General features: G+C 30.6%; 1 long non-coding RNA gene across 1 annotated transcript; it reads right to left on the bottom strand.

Annotated features, from left to right (window-relative positions):
• Nucleotides 1–3,095: 3,095 nt before the first annotated feature.
• Nucleotides 3,096–22,153, bottom strand: LOC126549453 (uncharacterized). Its single transcript, XR_007603553.1, has 3 exons — nt 21,915–22,153; nt 20,196–20,404; nt 3,096–3,199 (listed from the first exon to the last, which is right to left on the bottom strand). It is a non-coding gene; the product is annotated as an uncharacterized LOC126549453 (long non-coding RNA).
• Between the last annotated feature and the right edge of the window lie 178 nt (nt 22,154–22,331).

Raw genomic sequence — 22,331 nt, 5'->3', positions numbered from 1 at the left:
GTAGTATGAACACTTGACATTTCAATTGCATGATTTTCTATACGTACATTACATAACATTTTTAATATCATGCCTTAAAGCTTAAAAAAATATAGTTACTGTACATACATATTTATATTTATTTACATTCCTAAATTTAAAATCGCAACCATAATGTATTTTATTTAAATACTGAAGAATAGAATAAATGAAGACTTTTGTGCATCGATATGCACGCGTTTATTTATAATAAATTTTTCTAATAATATGTTTTTATTATTTTATGTTGATATTAAATTTTAAAGAACAAAATCGCGTCAAAATTATTATACTTGTCGTCTTTTGTGCTCATATAAATTACATATGGCCAATATATGTAAATTGTAAGTATATTTATGTACAGTATCTATATGTATTGAATAAATTTAAAAAATTAATATTAAAATGTTATTTTATTCCATCTATCAGTTTGCACTAGACATTTGATATAAGTATTGATTCTAATCCAGCAAAAAACTTCACTTGTACATTGTATACTTCTAAATGGATCATTAAAAATAACTACTGTAAGATAGTTAATAGTTATATAATGTATAAACTTCCATATTTTATCATAAAAGATTTACAATAAGTGTTTTGCAGTGAGTTCATTTTGTTTTTAAATTATCATCGTTAATAATGTTTTACTTGTTTACTATTATATATTTGAAATGCATTCACGAACGAAAACGTGCACACACGTTTATTACAACTTATTATATAATGCATATATATAGGTACCTATACGTTCGGGAGATGCAATAAGTTAAATATCGTACAGTGCGTATTATATGAATTGTACCCGGGAAAATAAAGAAATAACACAACAACTCGCATACATACGATACAAAAGGCCCCAGCATATGTATATAAGTGTACGAAAATAAAATACGCGCGAGCGAAAGAACTTTAAGCTCCCCATAAAAAAGAACGTTTTTCGCCGCGCTTTTTTTCTAGGAATAATTTTAAAATATAGAAAGGATAATAAAAACCAACAACAATGACCCACGTAGATATTGTTGTTCACACACAAACATACACGTACACACATACACCCTCACATTGAGCATAATATATTTTATAATATATTTGCGCAGCTCACCGTGCACTGCACGGTTTCCACGGTCCTGTGTATACAGAGTGAATTTGTGCATTCCGATAGGGTAGACTTGAGTATAAGACATATTGCTAGACTTCACCCCACCGCCAACGATCAATAATTTACAAAATTACAAATTATGACTTGTATTTTATAACGATGATCTGGCGTTAAATCTGAATAAAAATCGTAATACATAATACGCGCGATGATCGGTAATCGTTTTTGGTTCTGAGGCATGTATAATAACACATAGACGGCAAGAGTGGAAGACGAACTTATGAAAAAAAATAATGGACTTTATTAAGCTTGGTAAACGTTGGTGTGAACCAAATTATTAAATTGAAAAATACATATTATATATATTTGTTTATTACTACCTATTCAATTTCATTGTTTACATCAAGAATAAGGATAAATATAATTGAATTTTTAAGTTTAACAACAGTTGTGAATTTATATAGATTTCTATGATTTTGACTTAACGTACCTATTGTAGTTTTTATTAATTAAAAAGTTCATTACAATATTCATATGAAAAAAACTATTTAAAAAAAATTCTAAACGACTATATTAAGTGAGAAAAATGAAAACTTAATTTACCATTCTCTCCTACTATACATATAAATATATCTATACGTATTGTTGGCAAACAATTTTATTTTTTTACAAGAAATTTAAGAGCTTTGTCATAAGTGAAATATTATATCTCGACAACCCGATGTTACTGCGTGCAGTTCCCTTATAATAAAAAGCTTTTCAAGGATATAAAATTCCGGACTCCAACCGTGGTAATAATAATAAAGTACATAATATTATACCGTTGACAGTCGAAATCTACGAAATGGTTGACATTAATGAAAATGATATACCGTCCAAATCTAAGCACGACACTGAAATTCGGGGCGAATCGGATGCAATCGCGAATATATTTTGAATGATTCGGTATAAGCATACTCGCCCCTATTGTTTTTCAATTAATAATGAAATTATTCATATTATTCTGATTTATAGAATTTTTAATTATATTTTCGAAGACTGTATTATAAGACTCTTTCATTGTTTATGCCATTCGATGAAAACAAATTTTTTTTTTTTTTGTTTTAATACAGCAAAATCTTACAGACATTTTTAAAGTTTCTGTGTGGAAATCTTCAAGCAGAATATTATAATTTTTTTTTTTAATTTTAATATAAATACATCGAAATATAGAGATATTAGTTTCAAATAATCAAGACGTTGATTATAATCAGACTTTTTTTGTAACCGTGAAGATGAAGCATATTATCTTCCAAGACTATAATATATTATGTTTTCTAACAGAGTCTTTTCACCAACTGCCGTCTGCCGGTTCACTGTTATACTGTATAAAGCGGTTTACCAAACACCAGAACACCGACCAGCAAAGATGTTTAGTAAGAACTTACCCGTAATAATGCCTTTTATTTCACTTATCAAATTATGTTATATTATATTTCATAAAACATGTAATATAATAAATCTATTGAATACTCTGTATATAATCTTTCACAGTCGTCTGTTCGTTTTTTTTTTTTTTTTTTTTAGTGCCAGTCTAGATAATCCCCACACAGTTGTCTCAAAATAATAATTCATCGTCAAGATACATGTATATAATCAACTTATCGAAAATTAAAATAAAATAAATTACCTAATATACCTATGTATAGTATAGTATAATATAATTATGTATTTGTGTAGAATATATCTATTGATCATAGATCATAGATGTATAATTGATTTTTATAGCTGAATGTAAAGTCTTATATCGTACAATATTTTTTTCTACAGTACCTTACACTATATTATATAATATACATATTATTACACATTATTCATTCTTAAAATATAATAGTTTATAAATATTTTTAATTATTTATTAATAAATATAATAAAAACCTATAATATAGTAAATATAAATAAAAAAAGTAAATATAAATATATTTGTAACCACATTACCAAATTTAAAAAAATATTAGAAGCAAGTAAAATACTGGTATTTTCGTCAATCGATGAATTTCTAGTTCGTCAAAATTAAAGCTTGCGCATACGATTCGTTATAATCTAAAAATAAATCAGTATAAATTGTTAGAAAGAATAATTTTGAAATAAAATTATTTACGTTTTATATACATTATACTATGATAATAAAATGCATTTACATTCAGATCATTAGCATTAATATTGTTTAACTTGTTCAAAAAATGTATTATATTAAATATTATTAAATGTCCTGAACATTATTAATATCTATTGTAATTATACAATAATGTAATAGCAAATATTACTTATTTTGTATAGAAACATAATTGATTCAAAACCACTGTTATGTTCATACGTATAATATATATTTGCCATAAGTATGTCAAGTTAATAAAAATAAAAAATGATAAATATTATGTTCATTGGTCACTTTTACTTATAGGTATGCCATAATATAAATATTAAAATAGTAAGTTATTATAGCAATTTGAATATAGTAGTGAGGTATGGGGATTGAGTGTAGACGTAACTTCACTGGAAAGCGGTTTATTTGTATTATTCAAATACAACACGATACATATTTTATTACATTTATATTTATAACTTTTATAAATTATTTATTAAAGCACTTTATAATACAATTTGTGTATTATTATCAATTACTTATCGGTATGTTAATTTTATTAATAACAATAAATTTCAAGCTCATAAAAAGGTGCCTAAAAGTCGTTTGGAGTTGATGTTTTTTTGTTTTTATTTTAAATTTTATAACAGATTTTTTTTTGTAGGTTTAAACTTTTGTAAATTTTGTTTTTATAAAAAAAGATTAGATTCGCAAAAAAAATTATTAAACAATACTTGGAACAATATAATTCGTAATACAAGAACCGTTAAATTCAGGCGTCATTGTAGGTAACGCGTAAAAGATGTAGTATAGAGCACAAAAACTACCTTCCGATATCAAGCAATTCTAAAAGTTAGAAACAATCAAGACTTGAGTATGTATACACAATAAGAATATTATTCACAGTTGAGAAAGCACTACCATGTTACACGGCGTAATTTTCCGGGTAAAAATCAGCATTAAATTTTGAAAAAGCAGACAAGTAGATGATCATTGTGGTGTATAGATTTCAAGTTTACCTTACCAAACCAGGTATGTGATTGTAACTAAGTAAATACTATATAGCACGTGTGAGGTTAATACCAGGGATATATTTGTAACCTGGTATGTGGTTTTAACCAGATAAATGATTTATATGTACCAGGTATCAGGTTAGGATACCAGAAAAATGTTTATAACCTGGTATGTGGTTTTAACCTGGTCAATAATTTATACCACGTATGAGGTTAATACCAGGTATATATTTGTAACCTGGTATGTGGTTAAAACCAGGTATGTGATTGTAACTAGGTAAATACTATATACCACGTGTGAGGTTAATACCAGGAATATGTTTGTAACCTGGTATGTGGTTTTAACCGAGTAAATGGTTTATAGAACGTATGAGGTTAATACCAGGTATATGTTTGAAACCTGGTATGTGGTTTTAACCACGTAAATGATTTATACCAAATATGAGGTTAATACCAGGAAAATGTTTATAACCTGGTATGCGGTTTTAACCACGTAAATGATTTATACCAAATATGAGGTTAATACCAGGAATATGTTTTAACCTGGTATGTGGTTTTAACCGGGTAAATGGTTTATACCACGTATGAGGTTAATACCAGGTATATATCTGTAACCTGGCATGTGGTTGAAGCCTGGTATATGGCTTAAACCAGAAAAATGCTTTATATGTAACAGGTATCAGGTTAGGATACCAGGAAAATGTTTATAACCTGGTATGTGGTTTTAACCTGGTCAATAATTTATACCACGTATGAGGTTAATACCAGGAATATGTTTATAACCTGGTATGCGGTTTTAACCACGTAAATGATTTATACCAAATATGAGGTTAATACCAGGAATATGTTTATAACCTGGTATGTGGTTTTAACCGGGTAAATGGTTTATACCACGTATGAGGTTAATACCAGGTATATATCTGTAACCTGGCATGTGGTTGAAGCCTGGTATATGGCTTAAACCAGAAAAATGCTTTATATGTAACAGGTATCAGGTTAGGATACCAGGAAAATGTTTATAACCTGGTATGTGGTTTTAACCTGGTCAATAATTTATACCACGTATGAGGTTAATACCAGGAATATGTTTATAACCTGGTATGCGGTTTTAACCACGTAAATGATTTATACCAAATATGAGGTTAATACCAGGAATATGTTTATAACCTGGTATGTGGTTTTAACCGGGTAAATGGTTTATACCACGTATGAGGTTAATACCAGGTATATATTTGTAACCTGGTATGAGGTTGTAACTAGGTAGATACTATATACCACGGGTGAGGTTAATACCTGGAATATGTTTGTAACCTGGTATGTGGTTTTAACCAGGTAAATGGTTTATACCACGTATGAGGTTAATACCTGCAGGTATATATTTGTAACCTGGTATATGGTTTTAACCACGTAAATGATTTATACCAAATATGAGGTTAAAACCAGGGAAATGTTTATAATCTGGTATGTGGTTTTAACCGGGTCAATGATTTATACCTAGTATGAGGTTAATACCAGGTATATGTTTGTAAACTGGTATGTGGTTGAAGCCTTGTATGTAGTTTTATCCAGGTAAAGGTGGGTTTTCACTGCACCGTTTCCGTGTACGTGCACGTCTATCAACACGCACGTACATACATATACGTCCTGTATGAAAAATACTTTGGTAAGCCGTACACTTTACGTGCATAAAAATACTTTTTTGTAATTGGTTGGAACGTATAAACTTTCTAGTATACCAAAAGCTTACCATGTATACCAACCAATCACAGAAAAGAATTTTCTATGCACGTATACGTACACGTATGTAATAGAAACCCGCCTTTAGTAATTATTATATACTTACTATATTTATATACTAATAATATATCCAATGGTGCAACCAGGAGAGGGTTATGGGGTACACCGCTCTTAATTTCCCCAAGGCCACAGTACTCCCTCATGTCAGTAACACCTGACGAATTGTATTGTAATAATATAACCCCACCGAGTTTTTTTTTCTATTTGCACCACGAATTATATCTATAATATCGAAAAATATGTATAATTAATTTTCATGGTGGTTAAAAATATTGGCTACGTTCGTTGTATGAATTCATTTTATAAGCCACCTCTATGTTTACTGATTACTGATTAGTGATTAGTAAGCGATGCATTCGTATACAAATTTAAACTATGTCTACCATTAATAACCATCGGTTTTATTTGCGTTTTTTAATAATTGAAAATTGAAGCAGCTGATGTCGAGTAAGAAGATATCAAATATGGTGCGGATAAACTGCAATCTCAGCAATGCCCTGTCAACTGCTGAATATAACAAAAATAGGTAGATCATAAATTTAATTAACTAATTTTGTATTATCTCAATTAAAATTGAATATTTTTAAATAAATTATTAACTATCGTCTACTACCGCATAATATTCAAATTAAAAAAAAAAAATGTTTCATAAAAACTGATAAAAATAAAAGTTTTTACATAATTATAGTTATGCTCGTAGATACATCCGTCAGCTTTTTTTGCAATTATCTTTTTTATACTCGCCACCACAGGCGTTTATATTTAATATCGACAGTAGAAAACCAGCTCTTCGGCGTCTACCTCACTCACTCTCACTGTTTCCCGGTCGTTCAGTGGAGGGCAGAACGGGGGCGAGCGTCCCATAAAGAGCAGCCGGCGGTGACGTCATTTACGTAACTTTTGCAAAAGTGGGCACCGGGTGACGGCGGTAAAACTGTTCACGCGAGTATACGGTTTACGCGATCCTGACGTCTTATTGTTGTTCGCTCTCCGTCGAATGCTACCAATCGACTGTCCCACCACATACCTCAACCACCCCTAATATACAAACCTCTACAAACTCCCTCTCTATCACCGCCAAAGGAATGTCGACGTTATTAGCAACCAACGCGTGTTATATTTCTGTACATAACCACCCTTTTGCAGCCCCTGCCCTAGCCTTTAGTGTTCTCTCGATACACGAGGAGTATCATTATATTATAACACTATGTAGCGGAGCCCGACGGAGGATATTGTCGAGTGGGTTCCAGTTTTAAACTATGATATCATGTGCCACGTGTTCGTGGACAAATGACGCAATAATAAGTTTGAATTGGTCGTATGCACACGATATCACTGCAACAATTTTACAATACGTATATGGGACGCACACCGCGAACTATTAACGTCACAATGGAAAATAAAATGCATTCTGATGTCATAAGCATAACGATTATATACATATCATCGAATCCAATGTATATTATGTATATTTTAGAACGGGATGATAAGTCCGATTGCCTCCCTTCCGGAACTAAATGTCCGATAATATTATAATAATATCATAGTAACAAGACGATAGCCAAGAAAAGTATAATTTATTTGTTCATCATATTTAGGAAAATTAAATAAATCAACCAGTTTAAAAACTATAAAAATATGCGTTTCTATTCTGGTTAAAATATTTTTCAACTATCTCTGACCAAGTTTTAGTGCGAAAGATCTAATAGTATATCCATCTTACCCTAGCAAAAATACTAGAAATACGCTTTCAGTGTACAATACAACTATACAGTATAATATCGACTTATCAAACATACTTTTCGTGCGCAAAAGCTGAAATAGACTCTATTACGGTATTATTCTATGGAGCTCAGCCGAAAAAGCCAACATCAAACAATTCATGATTTTTCGATTGATTCATATACACGTGTCATAAATCACTTGGAGATGAGACAAATTAACTACTTCAGAATAGACTTAAAATTTAAACCATAAATTTATTGCAAACTTCAAATAAATACCCAATTAGCATCCAAACCACTTCCGGAGAATTTTAATATAAATGTCTTAAATGCATCTAGTGCTTCGCGTAAGACACATAGATCAAGAATGAAACCCCATGTAAATTTGATTCCTACAAATCTTCCTATAATAGGAATATAATATAGTATAATACTATAATTTACTTATTGTACACAGGTTAAGTTTATAATTATTATTGTAAGATGTTTTATTTTTATTTTCTCTTCTCAATCTATACATTTTTATATTTTCACAGAGGTTTTGATGTTCAAAATTCCAACGTAAAAAACAATGTCTTAAAATATAAACATATTAATACTAAAAGCGTTGGTATTTCCAACAAATTGTATAGATTATTAATTTTCATTTTGAAAATCATAATAATAACCATATAGGTGTAATCCGGTTAATCGCGTCAAAAAAGATTTGACAGCTCTACGAATTATAAAATAAAAAAACTGTTGACCAGCAGCAACGACTGCACACGTAGACGTGTGCGAATAGGAAATTCAGACATGCCTATGAGACCGTTGCAAATTTAAGAATCGCGTACCGAAACGTATAAATATATATATAGTATAATAAAGTTTTCCACAGCTACAGCAGCAATTGTCTCGGATATCGTACGACGTATCTTCGTAGCGAATTTCGAAGACTTTTCGGGGGACGGGGCGGGTTCCGATGCCACCGCAGTGAGAAAATCAAATAAATTAACCACAGTCGGACCGATGCGAATGAGACACGTTTTACGGAGTATAGATAGACAAATATATGTATATATCGATGGCACACACACACACTAACCCTATGTATATATATATGTAAAAGGGAGGGCGGAAATTTTGGCACGTCCGGTATAAACTCAACCCCCTCCTCAAAGCCCAAATATATATACGATTCGCATAATCCGCATCCTATCGACGGCAGCGATCGTCTTATACAAAGACCGAAGTATACCCATGGTGGGGGCGAAACGACGGCAATGACAACGCATATGTGTGTACGTGTGCGTGTAAGTACAAGCAGAAGATTTGTCGAAGAAGAAACAGCGAACGACGACGATGAACTTATATTATATATACGTCGAGTGAGTAGGACGGCCGAGAAAGTGGTTTTTAGTATACATACATGGTATATATATTTTTTCCGGCGGTTTTCCAATGTCGGTCTGTCTTCTTCTCCTCGTTTAAACATAGATATATTATACGGTTGGACGCCCACCGACGGACTATAGGAGAATGTGACACTATATATATATATAAGTACATATAAGCCGCCAGATCTGCAGTATAGAGGAGGGACGTCGGGAATTTGGCTGATATGCGATTTGGCGTGGACTTTGGCTGGTTGCTTTGATTCGAGCGCGGTAACAATTCGGTCTCGAAGAAAACGGTCTTGCCGGTGTCCGAGAGGCAGGGAGGTGCGGAACGGGTTTTCTCTATATACATTATACGTATACGCACTCTTCCTTTATTGCTGCTGCAAAGACGGCGGCGGTACAAAACCCTATCTGGTCGTCCGTCGTTAAACCTCCTTAACGACGTCCATCGAGATTCTAAATCGTCAGAGTATACAGTTTTAGTCGTGTTTGCGGACATACGTGTGCGTGTGATCAAAAACGATTGTATTTCGTACACGTTGCACGACCACCCGAAGAGGGTGGGACAGAGATTGGGCGAGGAGCAGAGTTATTGGCGACGGCCCATAGGAGGTAAAAACGCTCAGACGTACCCGACAAACGTAATTCTTTCGCGGCCAGCCGCCATCGCCTGATACGAATATAAATAATCACCTACGAGTACACATCCCGAGCTTAGAAACGAAAATTACTACCACGTTGTAGTACGCGGAAATCCGTAATCGCGTATTTGAATAAGCTATTGAGAATTTTTACAAATTGAATAATTTAATTATAATACTAAATACTTTAAGTCTAAAGTTTGGATTCATAGTTCTTCTTTGATTTAAGTAAGAATTAAACAACAAAATAAATTTCAAAAGTCAAATTTAATATGTAGCAGGGTATGTTGAAATGTATATAACTAGTTTAGCAATAAAAAGATTAAATTTAACCGAATCGAGTCGATTATGATTATTTTATATACATTATATATACATAAGTAGATAATATTTTATTGTGTGAAAACATTATACATTTGATCGAACTAGAAATGTACTTACGTAATGCATGCTTGTTCGTTACATTAATTTTTTCTAAAAATTGAAATCCATTATTTTTTCTTAACCCTTTTTAATACCTACATATTTTATACACGCGCAATCCGTTCAACGTCGTTTAGTGAATTATATATCAAACAATAGTAGACATATTATGCGATGTGGAATAATTAGTTATGTAAAGTGACGACTGTGTATGCCGACCAGTGCACAAACCGTTTGTAACTATATTATCACAGAATATGGTGTTTTCAAACACACAATACCGTGTTAAGCCGTGTTTAAGAAGCCTCATCCTGTAATATTTGAGAGGCGTTGTTTACGACGCGTTAGCGCACAGTAGATTGTATATGGTCCGGTCGTAGGGTGCACGCTGAAAACCACACTATATAATAATATACTCATAATAATACGTTCCAAACGAGACCAAACCTTCCGCGCCCCAAAATAATTCCCTTATCGACGGCAAATCGATGGGAAAAAAAAAATTACGCTCAGTTTTTACGACCGAAAATTAATAGCTTTAATTTCGTATACGATTTTTATTATTCGTCCGATCGTATATAGTGTTATCCGTATACTTCGACGTCGGTGGCGGCGGCCGAGCGATTAGATTATACCGTAGAACCGGGCGTGTACCTGTCCGTCGTAATATACGAAATATAATATTGTAATTAGCGATAGCCTATAATGTATTTACTATAACAGTTCGAATTTAATAAACAAACTCGCACTGCACGTGGACGACAGCGACGGACGTATTTGGGTAGAGTCGTATTTTTCCTTTCAAATGTATTGATGATGTACGTGTAAAAAATAATACGTAACGATTCAATTACGGTTCTATTTTACCGCTGCAGCCAGACACACTTTTTAATCTTTCAATAATATCTTCCTTCTTTATTTTTTTCAACTTAATAATAAATAAAACAATTTTATGAGAATTCTCCAAAACACGTTTCATTAAAACCTGATCACTTTAATCGGTCAATCATTTTTGTCAGAAAACATATAAACCGTGTATTCGTTTTCTACGTCAATCCGACAGACTTACTGTCACATTATTTATAATATAAAGGTATATTATATAGACCTTATACCGCCGACTGGTATATTTATTAACATTGCGATTGTGCAGTGAAATCGAAAAAAAAATATGAATCCAATGTCCTCGTGCAGCGTAAAAAGAATACAATTTTTTTTTATTACTCTCTTAAACCATAAGTATACATTATTTTAATTTTTCGTATTTTACATGCGCAGAAAAAAACATGCCAGAAATATGTAAAACAAATTTATTTGTAATAAACAATTTTTTTTAATTTTTGATAATACCTAAATGTAAAAAAATATACCCAAATTAAATCCAATAAACGTGTGTTTTTTCGAAGAGTAAAATAACCTGTTTATTGAATCACCTGTTTCACTTACCAACACAATAAGCGAAAGATGAATGTTTATGAGTATTTAAGTCTAATGTTAAAAATTGTGTTTTACAAAATTATTGTTCGCAGCTGCAGGCAATGTTTATTTTATACTGCACGTCCGTATAAAGTTCATACCTATGTATGTTATATTCTGATCACGATAATAAATCAATATAATAATTTTATAAGTCATATTATAACGCTTAGGTACCATACAGAAAAAAACAACTGAAAATAAATTTATCTGATATTATTTTACTCAAAATTTAGATTCATTTAATAGGTTTATTTTCTTGCATTCTAATTTGACAACCAGTTACAAGTCTCCAACGCAGCTGATGCAGATTACAACAGACATTTTTAGCGTGCTAGTCTCAAATGCAATTATATTACAGCACTGGTCTAAAGATCATTTAGCTGAGAGTCTTTTTATCAATGTAGATATTTTGTATAGTGTTTGAATCGAGAATAGACTAGAAAGGGAATACAAAAGTGTAGAAAAAACGTGCACATGAATATTTAAATTTCTTATTTATTAAGATATCGTATAACTAGAAGATGTATACATTTGTTTATTTATATTTATTTTTTAAAGAAAAAAAAAGAATTGTGTTCTATCGGCGTCTCCCCTCAATTCAAGCAGTGTAAAAGTATAGATTAAAAATATAATATTCAGTAAACTCTAAAAAAAAATCAAAGATTCTAAGTTTTAGAAGCTCAAACTTGGTCTACGATCTTTTGGATCTCCATTATAACAAAAAAAAAAAATAACTCTACAGCTAGGAATAATATAATATTTATCTACAATATGTCAATTATTGCCTTCAAATATTAATTTATATCATCAAGTATTCATCTGACACTAGTCTATAACCAATAAATTATATAAGTACGAGAAGGATGTTTGGATTTTAATAATAATTATATACAAATTATTTCCTACGTGGTTTTATAGTGATACGATGAATATATTAAAAATGCACATATTGTATGCTTCGTACACCTACGACCGTACTTTTGTACGGGACGACTGTGATGAGATAACGTATAGTTTGAAGGTTAATAATATCAGTAGACACCTATTTACACCATACAGGACTCTGGAGTCTGCATCCTTATAAGGTTAGGACAGCCTACCCGTAACAAATAAAAATTATAGATTATAGATATCATGTCTGTATATTGAATATCAAATATAATTCAGAGTTCTCCCCTCTTAATACCAGACATACAATTACCCATGTCTCGTCTAGAGAAATTTTCTTTCCTCCAATTATATAATACTAAAAAAAAATTAAATTAAATTATTGTGTTTATTAATTTTCATTATAATTTATAATTTAATCAATGAAGTGAAAAAAAACACTAACACAATACTAGCTTAGAGATAATCAAATTAATAATAATATAGTATAATGGTATACACTTATATTATTATTTCTATAAAGTACTTATAAAGGTAAATCTACAAGAAAATAACAATCAACGTATACGTTTTTAAGTATATTATTAATTATTAAAAGTCAAACTATTAATGAGAGTTGTCTGCATACGAAAATATATAAAACAACCTTATATGTAAATAAAATTAATATGATAGTAAAAATTTTGTCGGCATTCATCGTGAATACATTGAAATCAATGAAAAGAAAAGTTCAACCGAAGGTCGATAAAAAAATAACCATCATTCACTTCCATCTTCTTTACGACCGTCTATAGTAAAGTTTTTCCTCACAAGTCTATAGAAAAACAACGGAAGAAAATTAAAAGAGGCTTCTTCGAAACGCCTACCAACTATAAGTGCCTACCTTTGAACTATTCAAAAGTGTTTTGCAAGCTCTTCTCCACCAGATAAATTGTTTTAAAAGAAAAATATATAAAAAATGCCTTGCTAAGAACCTAGAAACTGATTCTGGGAACGAAGACAAACATTTTTAGGCATTCTTCTCTTGAGTCATATATATAACAATAATATTATGGGTATAGAAAAAATAAAACGCTACAACCGCAGAAATCGATGGATATCGATGGTGCAAAAATGATACGGTCGTAGCGAAATTTCAAAAAATAAATTCTAAGTACGACTGAAAGAAAATATTTCACGTACGATTTCCGTGTTACTTTATAATGTTCATTGTAAGATAACGGTACGGTGTTATTACATCGAAAAATAATAGCGACGACTGCAAGCGATCACATAACACGGAAATTTCATCGAAAAATGTCTGTTTATTTTTTTAAAATATTATAAAATTTATAAACATATACATATTAACATATATTAGTATTTAATATGCACACGTTCGTTACGCGCGCGCTGATTAAAATGTATCGTTCGATGATAAAATACGTATAAATACCTACATCGAGAACAGAAGCGCTTTTCGCATCATGGCGGATATCGTAGTCATATCTATCTCGAACACCGTGAAACTTAAACGCATAAATTAGGCGTAGGTGCTGTGCTCACATATTAGAATATACATACGTGTATATACATATATAATATGTATCGATGATAACCCGCCGTTAAGTTTTCTTCGATAGCTTTCCTTTTCGCACTTACCGCGGTGTCCCTTATCTATAATAATATTATGTGCGTACGCAATAAGAACTTCGTCTATGAAAAATTAAGTTTCGATCGCGCACGAGGTCTGAAACCGAAACTTTTCCATCCACTTATGAAACTAATATATGTATACACTGTATACTATACAGTACCTATATGTTAGTGTATACGCTTATGAGTGTGTATCATGGGTGTGTGAGTTTGTACTGTTACTGCTCAAGAATAGCGACACTGTCGTCGTTGCATATAAATTAACAATTGAAGAACGATCGATATTATAATAATAGCGATGATAATAGTTGCAAAACCGATATTTCATTGAGATTAGGAGTAACGCTGATGCATTTCAAAAATATTAAAAAAATTTCAAATTTTTATTTCTACACAATTTGCAGGTTACATCACAAAAGAACGTTCACTGATTTACTGTTAATAAATAAAAAAGTATTTGAACATTTTTAAACAATAGACATGTTATTGTAATTGTTGTATAGACGTACTAAGTATTGTGCTCAAAATTGTTTTTAACATAATGAGTTTAAAAAAAAAATTCGCTTTATATTGTACATTTGGGAATAATACTTCGACGTACCTATACTAAAATTAATTATAAATATTTACTGTTTGAAATTAGCTGAAATTTTGTTTTACACAAAATATATAAAGCCTGATTAAATACGATAATAATTAACTGAAGTTTAATGGTCAACAATAATATACGTATACGTTATAAGCTGTACAAATTGTCATTACATTCATAACTGCTATAACAAAAATCATTTAAAATTGTTGTTGTATCGAGTAATGTAGTCGAGAATAACGAACCACATATAAAGTTCAAATTACAAACCCAGGGATTCGGATTTTATTATACCTACACATTTTTTTTAAGAAAAACATTTAACTAATGATGCTTCAGAAATATTGTGTAAATAAAAAAACGGTTTCTAATGATTGTAGTAACGTTGAAATACGATTTTTTTTGTATTGGTACCTAGTAAAATATAATTGTAGATGTACGCAGTAATCGGATAAAAACAATATAGTCTATCTAATTTAATTGTGATGTATACAAAAATAAAATTCTGATCACGGACTACACGGTGTACCTGTGGACTTCAAAAGTTCAACTTGATTGGATTCGCGATCGATTTTAGTTATGTTATTTTTTATTTTACGATGTGTATATTTCTTTTTTTTTCAAAAAAAAAAAAAAGTTGATTGGTGTGAAAATGTAAAACTGGAAACATTTTAACCTAATTAATTTAGTATCATCGTTATCATGGTCATCATTATTATTATTACTAGCTGAACCTGCATGATGTTGCCAGTTACAAATTAAATTTCAGTAAATTTAACATTTTCTTTAACTTCATTAAGTGTAAACTACACAGTTACTTGGGTGATTTTGATCAATTCTAAAATGATATTAAATTAAAATTACTATTTAATTTTCTGTAATTCTGTAACTAATGGAAACAATAAAAAAAATGAAAAATGATAGTGTTTTGTAAGTCAACTATATATTAACCATTTAAACATTGAAATGTTAAACTAAGTAATAAAAAGTAACCTAATACTAGGATCTCCCAGAATCTATTGACGAAAATATTGTGAAAATCAATAGAGAAAACTAAGAATTTGCATAAAACTCATTTAAGCCTACGATTTTATACAATCGATATTTATTAGAAATGATTCTGAACAGTGTTAACCATGAGCTATTAAACAATGCCAGTATAGATTTACCATATTTTAAAATGTTATCTACACAATATATTTTTAACACAGTTTTTTAAATAGTTTTGATTAAACACAAAATTGAAAATACAGATCAAAAATTAAATTAAAAATTATAATAACTATTTCAAATTTTTGAAACGGATGGCCACCCTATAAAAAAAACATAATCGGTTTTTGCAGGCTAACTAATGTCAGTGTAGACCTCTCTTTACAATGCAAAATTTTAAAAATTGGTATCGAAATGCACATTCTTAGTTATAGGATTACTTAGATGTACCATATTTCAGAACTTTGAGTGCGATAGACTTAGTTGTGGATCGTTAAACACACACACACACACACACACACGGAAATTTTATTTTATTAATAAATTATTGTATGATCACTATTAACCCACTGGTTAAAGACGACTAATTTAGACTTATCAACTATAATCACGGTTATTTGACCGCTTATAAACCATTTTATGGATAGCGGAGATCGCCTCGACCGCAATATAAATTCAGTGACCACGATCCGTGGTATTACATGTATTACATCGGTATAATATATAATACTAGAGAGTAGGTAACCACTATGATTTCCGTCGTCTGTTCGGCTTACCACGTTCAGGTTAACAAATACATACACGTCGCGTGACGTGACATAAAATACATAACTCGATAACGAGTGGTTGTATCTGTAAGACGTGGGATTAACCATGATGCCGATGTCAGTTAAGTATGACTTACGCAATATTTAGTGACAAAAGTCGCCAATGATGCATCGACAGTATGGCGAGCGCCGCCAGTATGTAATATTACAATATATTATTTATAAAAAAAAATAATACAATTCGGAACGGCATACAAAACACTCGTGATTTTGACACTAGATGTCGTCAATTCGGTACCTACCGTTGTCTGTTTTCACGACCCTTCCTAGTATATTATTATGACATACATCACATATTGCAGCGACAATGCATCACTGTATAATTTACAATTTTTAAGAAGGTACCTTGATACCAATTTTAAAGGCATGTTTTTAGATAAACTTGCATTTTGTTTTAAGATTGTTTAAGTCAATAAGTAAATTTATTCAGTTTTCTGATACAAACATGTTTTTTTTCAAACAGCAATTGTCCTTGTCACTATAAATTGTTTTGCAAATTATTTGATTTTGGTGAATTTTAAAAATCTTTATTGATATTATATTTTTTGAAATAATCGTTTTTTTTTATCTTATTGGTAGGTATGACTATCATTGCAATAAAATGATAATTTTTTCCAACACTTTCAGATGCAGTATCTTAGAACATTTTGAAAAAAATTAAAAATTAGCATGGCACTTACTAATTTGCATTTGTTTGGAAATAAAGGTTGATATAATAGTCTCTAAGGAAACTTTATCAAAATAACCCTAGCTCTTCATATTAAAAAGTTAAAAAAAATGTATAATATAATAATATACAAATATATTAGAAGTAATTAAAATATCCATTACTTGTTTTTATTTGTTAATAAAATATTCAAGATTTTTAAAAATCTGTATTTATATAATTATAAATGAATTATTTTTATTAAAGTATAATAAGAATTTGCAGTAGAATACATTTTCCATGAAACTATTATATAGGTGGTATGGGACCACTTTTCCCCTTCCCAAGGGTCTGTGCGAATAAAATATTTAGTTTGTGGCAATTCATGTCTCACAGGCAAAAAGTTCATTCCACCAATGATTGCAGCCAAACGCCGATGGTTAAAATTTATAAATAGGTATACACTACTGACGACTCGAGATAATTATTGGTTCATTTTTATTTTCATTTAAAACTGAATATACACCGAGATGATTAAACATAAAAAAGAATTTTAATTTTAACTTACCATTACTTTTGAAATTAAATGTAAAAAAACCAAGTTGTAACAATGGTAAATTAAACAATAATTATTAAGTTAATTAGAAACTAAACGCATAGTTGAAGTATAATCTTAAACAAATTTTATTTTCTACAAATGCATCGATCGGTTATTACACTGAAACACGTCATTTTATCTCTCCGTTCGTAAGACGTTCAGTGTGCATACACATACGTACGGGCAAGGTAGGTACATTTTATGTTTGTAGAAAAAATTGAAAAAAAAATTTGTGACGAAACAAACGCGTATACGATCATTGATTATAAATACGATAAAATAATATAAGATTTATAATCAATGATATGACGTATAATATATGTACGGTGTACAGTGTACACGTCATAATTACACGACGTGCCCGGAGGATTGTGCCCACCACCACGCAAGAGCCGTAAATATTTTTTATCCGTTGACTATGTGTACAATAAATATTATACACTTTTTATGTAATAATAATAATGTGTACGTATCGATGCTATAAACGTATAATATAATAGCGGGTTAGGTCAGGTAAACCTAGCTATATATATATTATATATACGTACATTTACCATCTCTAAATGCTCGCCTCGTATCGCGGAATTCGCCGCATTAGTCGGCGGCGGATTGCGATTTTTTTTTTCTTCTTCTTTTCGGAATCGTTTAATAATATCATTACGCGAAAAACGACGAGCGCTGTTCCCTTATACGAACACTCGCACTACACGACAATATAATACAATACGATATGCAGTCAGTCGACGCGTTATTATTATCACTATTATTATGTGTATATATACGCGCACGACCATCAGTCACCGTCAATTTAATGGATTTATACACCATTATTATTATTATTACATTTTATTTTTTTTTTTTCAATACTCTCGTTTCGCTCGCACATATTTTGTACGGCCGTCGCCGCCACAGTGTCGGTTTTTAATGATCGCAATAAACACACGCCGTCCGGTACTTTGATGATGGCCACAACACGCACCGTACGCGTCGTCATTGTGTCGTACCGGATCGGGATCAAAGACGAGCGATAATCAATAACGACAATGCGAGTATTATATTATACACGAGTGGACGAAAAGACGTATCGTTATTGTGTCATTCGTATCCGGAAATCGTTGTAAAAATAGAGTGTCTACACGATATATAGACGTTTTGCAGTCGTGTCGTCGTAATGTGGGGCAGAGAGGACGACATTTAATAAGAGGTATTTTATACCGGCTAATATATTATATTATTATCATCGTGCCGAGCCGGCGTGACGGAAAAAATATCGTCCAACCGACCGAAAATCATTAGTCGTTAATTAGTCAATTTTCCGTTATTCGTACTTACTACTATAACAAAATCTCTATTGAACGATATAAGGCGAAATTTGTTGAGCGAAACGATGTCTTATACTACGAGATAACCGGTAGTATAAGCTTTCAAGCGCACGAGCGCTAGTGTTCTTCAAAACATTTAACGAGTTGTTTAATTTTTAATTACGGAACAAGTGACGTTTATTAATAGAACTACCAAAAATTAAGGACCAAGCACCGATTTTATTGGTAAATATTTGTCACTTCTAATATATTATTAAAAATTATTCTCAGTAAAACATTCCATTTGGAGTTTTTAAAACGGTAATATAGTTACCTAGTAATAATAATAACATAAAAAACAGTTTGTAATCGAGTGTTCGAGTGCTCAAGCTATTATAGTGTAACAAAATATAATAACCTAACTCATAATGCCAAAGTTAAGAACGTAATGTGAACATTTTGATTTTGCTCTCCCGGAAAGCAGTAAAACTGTCACTAGCCTCTTTAGACTTTACCAGTCAAACGTTATTTTACGTGTACATAACGAGTTGAACTATAAATTATTACTTAAATATTGTGTCATACATTACGATCTGCAGCGGATAACATGCTATAACGACGTGCGTGTTAGTACTTGGACATGTTTATTTTAGTTTACTTTTGACTAAGATTACATCAATTGTATATAGTATATACATTTAACTTGGTAAAAAAAATAATAGTAATATCAAACATACTAATAAAAGAACCTATACCTATGAAAAAGTGGTATGAGCCCATTTAACTTTTGTTTGGTTTTATTTTTGACATTGAGTAATTATTTACTTGTTCACAAAATAATACAATATTTTGTATATTATAATATAGAATAATGTATAGTAGTGTATAATACGTATAAATTAGTATAATATTAATCCGACGAAACAATATTACAACAGAGTACAGACGGTGATAAAATGTGCATTCGATATCTATAGGCATAATGCGTATAGAATTTTAAAAAAAAAATGAATAAATAAATACCTTTTCCACCCTTTTCATAATATTGATATGCAGACAGAGCATTGTACGTTGTTCGAGTACATCGTTTGCCGAGTAGAATTCGTTTGGTCACTGAACAGTCCATAATGATTTAATATCTAATTTAATGTGGTCCGCGGGTAATGGAATTCGCACTACGCCAACTACTTTAAATTAGCAAATCCTAGTGGGATTTCCGGTATATGAATAAACTGTCAAGGAATAAAAAATTATACTACCACTAAACTAATATTTATATAGGTACTAGAAAACTATAATAATAATAACAACATGAGCGCGTGTGAAAACAACTTTTCGCTAAAATAATCCGATTCATAGGAACATGGAAACACCAAATTGTAGAAGTACTAACAAAAAGGAAAAAATTGGAAACCGTCGACCCGGAACGAAACGTCGAAATTGACGTATAAAACTTCGAACTCAATTATTCACAACAGAAATAACCACTACTCACATTAAACATAATATATCAAAACGTTATCGTAAAAAAAAAATTCGAATTCCCTAGTGAAATAATGACAAACAAACAAAGTCGTATTTCGATGATTTTTCGGTAGGACATGCAATTTTAGTAACAACAAAATTATCGAATCAAAATAGATATTTTTTAAGTTATCATAGTTTACCATCACAAAAGGAAAAACATTATAAATTCTTAACTACAATATATTTTTACATGGATATATCATAAAAGTATGTATAGTGTGTACCTCTATATGATTAGTATGTTGTAGTCCCGTCGATATTTTGTGTATTGGATATTTTAAATGAAAGTGTGTTCTTATGTATTTGATTAAAATAATAATAATAATAATATTTAAACAATTTAAAACAAATATAGAACATGTATTTGGTTATATAGAATAATGGAAAAAACTAAGTATTTTTATATGAATTCACTCAATAAAAATTCATTATTCTGCAAAATAGAATACATTTAATTTTGATGTACGAGTTATTAAATATTTTTACATGAAGGTAGAACAAACAAATCAATATCAACTTTAGAGAAAAACTAAGAAAACAAATGAGATTAAATTTAAGATTTAAATTTTAAATGTAACAATATTACTTTTATACATTTTTCAATTTATATTTTACAACAATAATTTAAAAAAAAACTGTGTAAAAAACATGTTCTTGTTGGTATATTATCATTTATCAAGCTAACTATTTACTAATTCATACTTGTAAATTATGTTTGACAATTTATTTTTAGAACCACTATTATAATAAAGACCTGATATCTTATATTAAAAAAAATACTTTTCTTTTTATCCTTTTAGTTTTTTCTTCTTTTTAATTTGAAGAACATACGTAAGGTTAGGTTATATAATAAATGGAACTATTGAGTTATTTTAACGGTTAAATATAGTGAAGACAATCCTTAGAAATTGTGACACGTATGTAACATGGACAATAAGGCAAAAAACAAATTCGTGGTTTTAGAGTGTTTTTTTTTAAACGTAACGGGTGACAACTCACACGTCCCCTTATCCGATTTCTTAAGTATCGATCGATGACTACCAAAAACTGTTTACAAGTTGTAGATCTCGTTTGCCGGGCGATTTCTATGCGAAGGAGCGTGTTTTTTTAACAAGATATATATATATATGTATATAAGAATAGTTCTAAATGAATTGACGAAAACTCTTGGCCTCTAGTTGGTGGTGAATATAATCCCTATACGAATATACTTACAAACGTCCACTCACTCGGGCTGAGAAAAACTAGTTGCGCGTTCACGTCCCATAGCTAACGAAATTCTTATTTTATTATCATCCGCTTGTTGCTGGTATTTTGCGTGTAGTCGTTACGGGCAACGCCAGTGATTATTACAACAGTCTGTAGATATAACGGTGCTGACTTTGTTATATGCGTCTCAATACTCTCAATCGACTACTACCACTTGACTCTATTTTTTTTTAAGACTATTTTCAAAATTATAATTGAAATAAGTTTTTGGTCCAAAATCAAAATATTTTATTAATAAACAATAATTATTTTGAAAGTACAATATATTTCAAGTTTTTCTAGGCGAATTTGAGTTTTATTTTATTTACATTTTTATAAAATTAATTTAAACAATTTTTATTCGTGGGGGTAACCACTATTTTT

Source organism: Aphis gossypii, chromosome 1 (assembly GCF_020184175.1).
Source record: "Aphis gossypii isolate Hap1 chromosome 1, ASM2018417v2, whole genome shotgun sequence".
In the NCBI taxonomy this organism is placed as follows: domain Eukaryota; kingdom Metazoa; phylum Arthropoda; class Insecta; order Hemiptera; family Aphididae; genus Aphis; species Aphis gossypii.
This window is presented reverse-complemented; position numbering and strand designations above follow the sequence as displayed.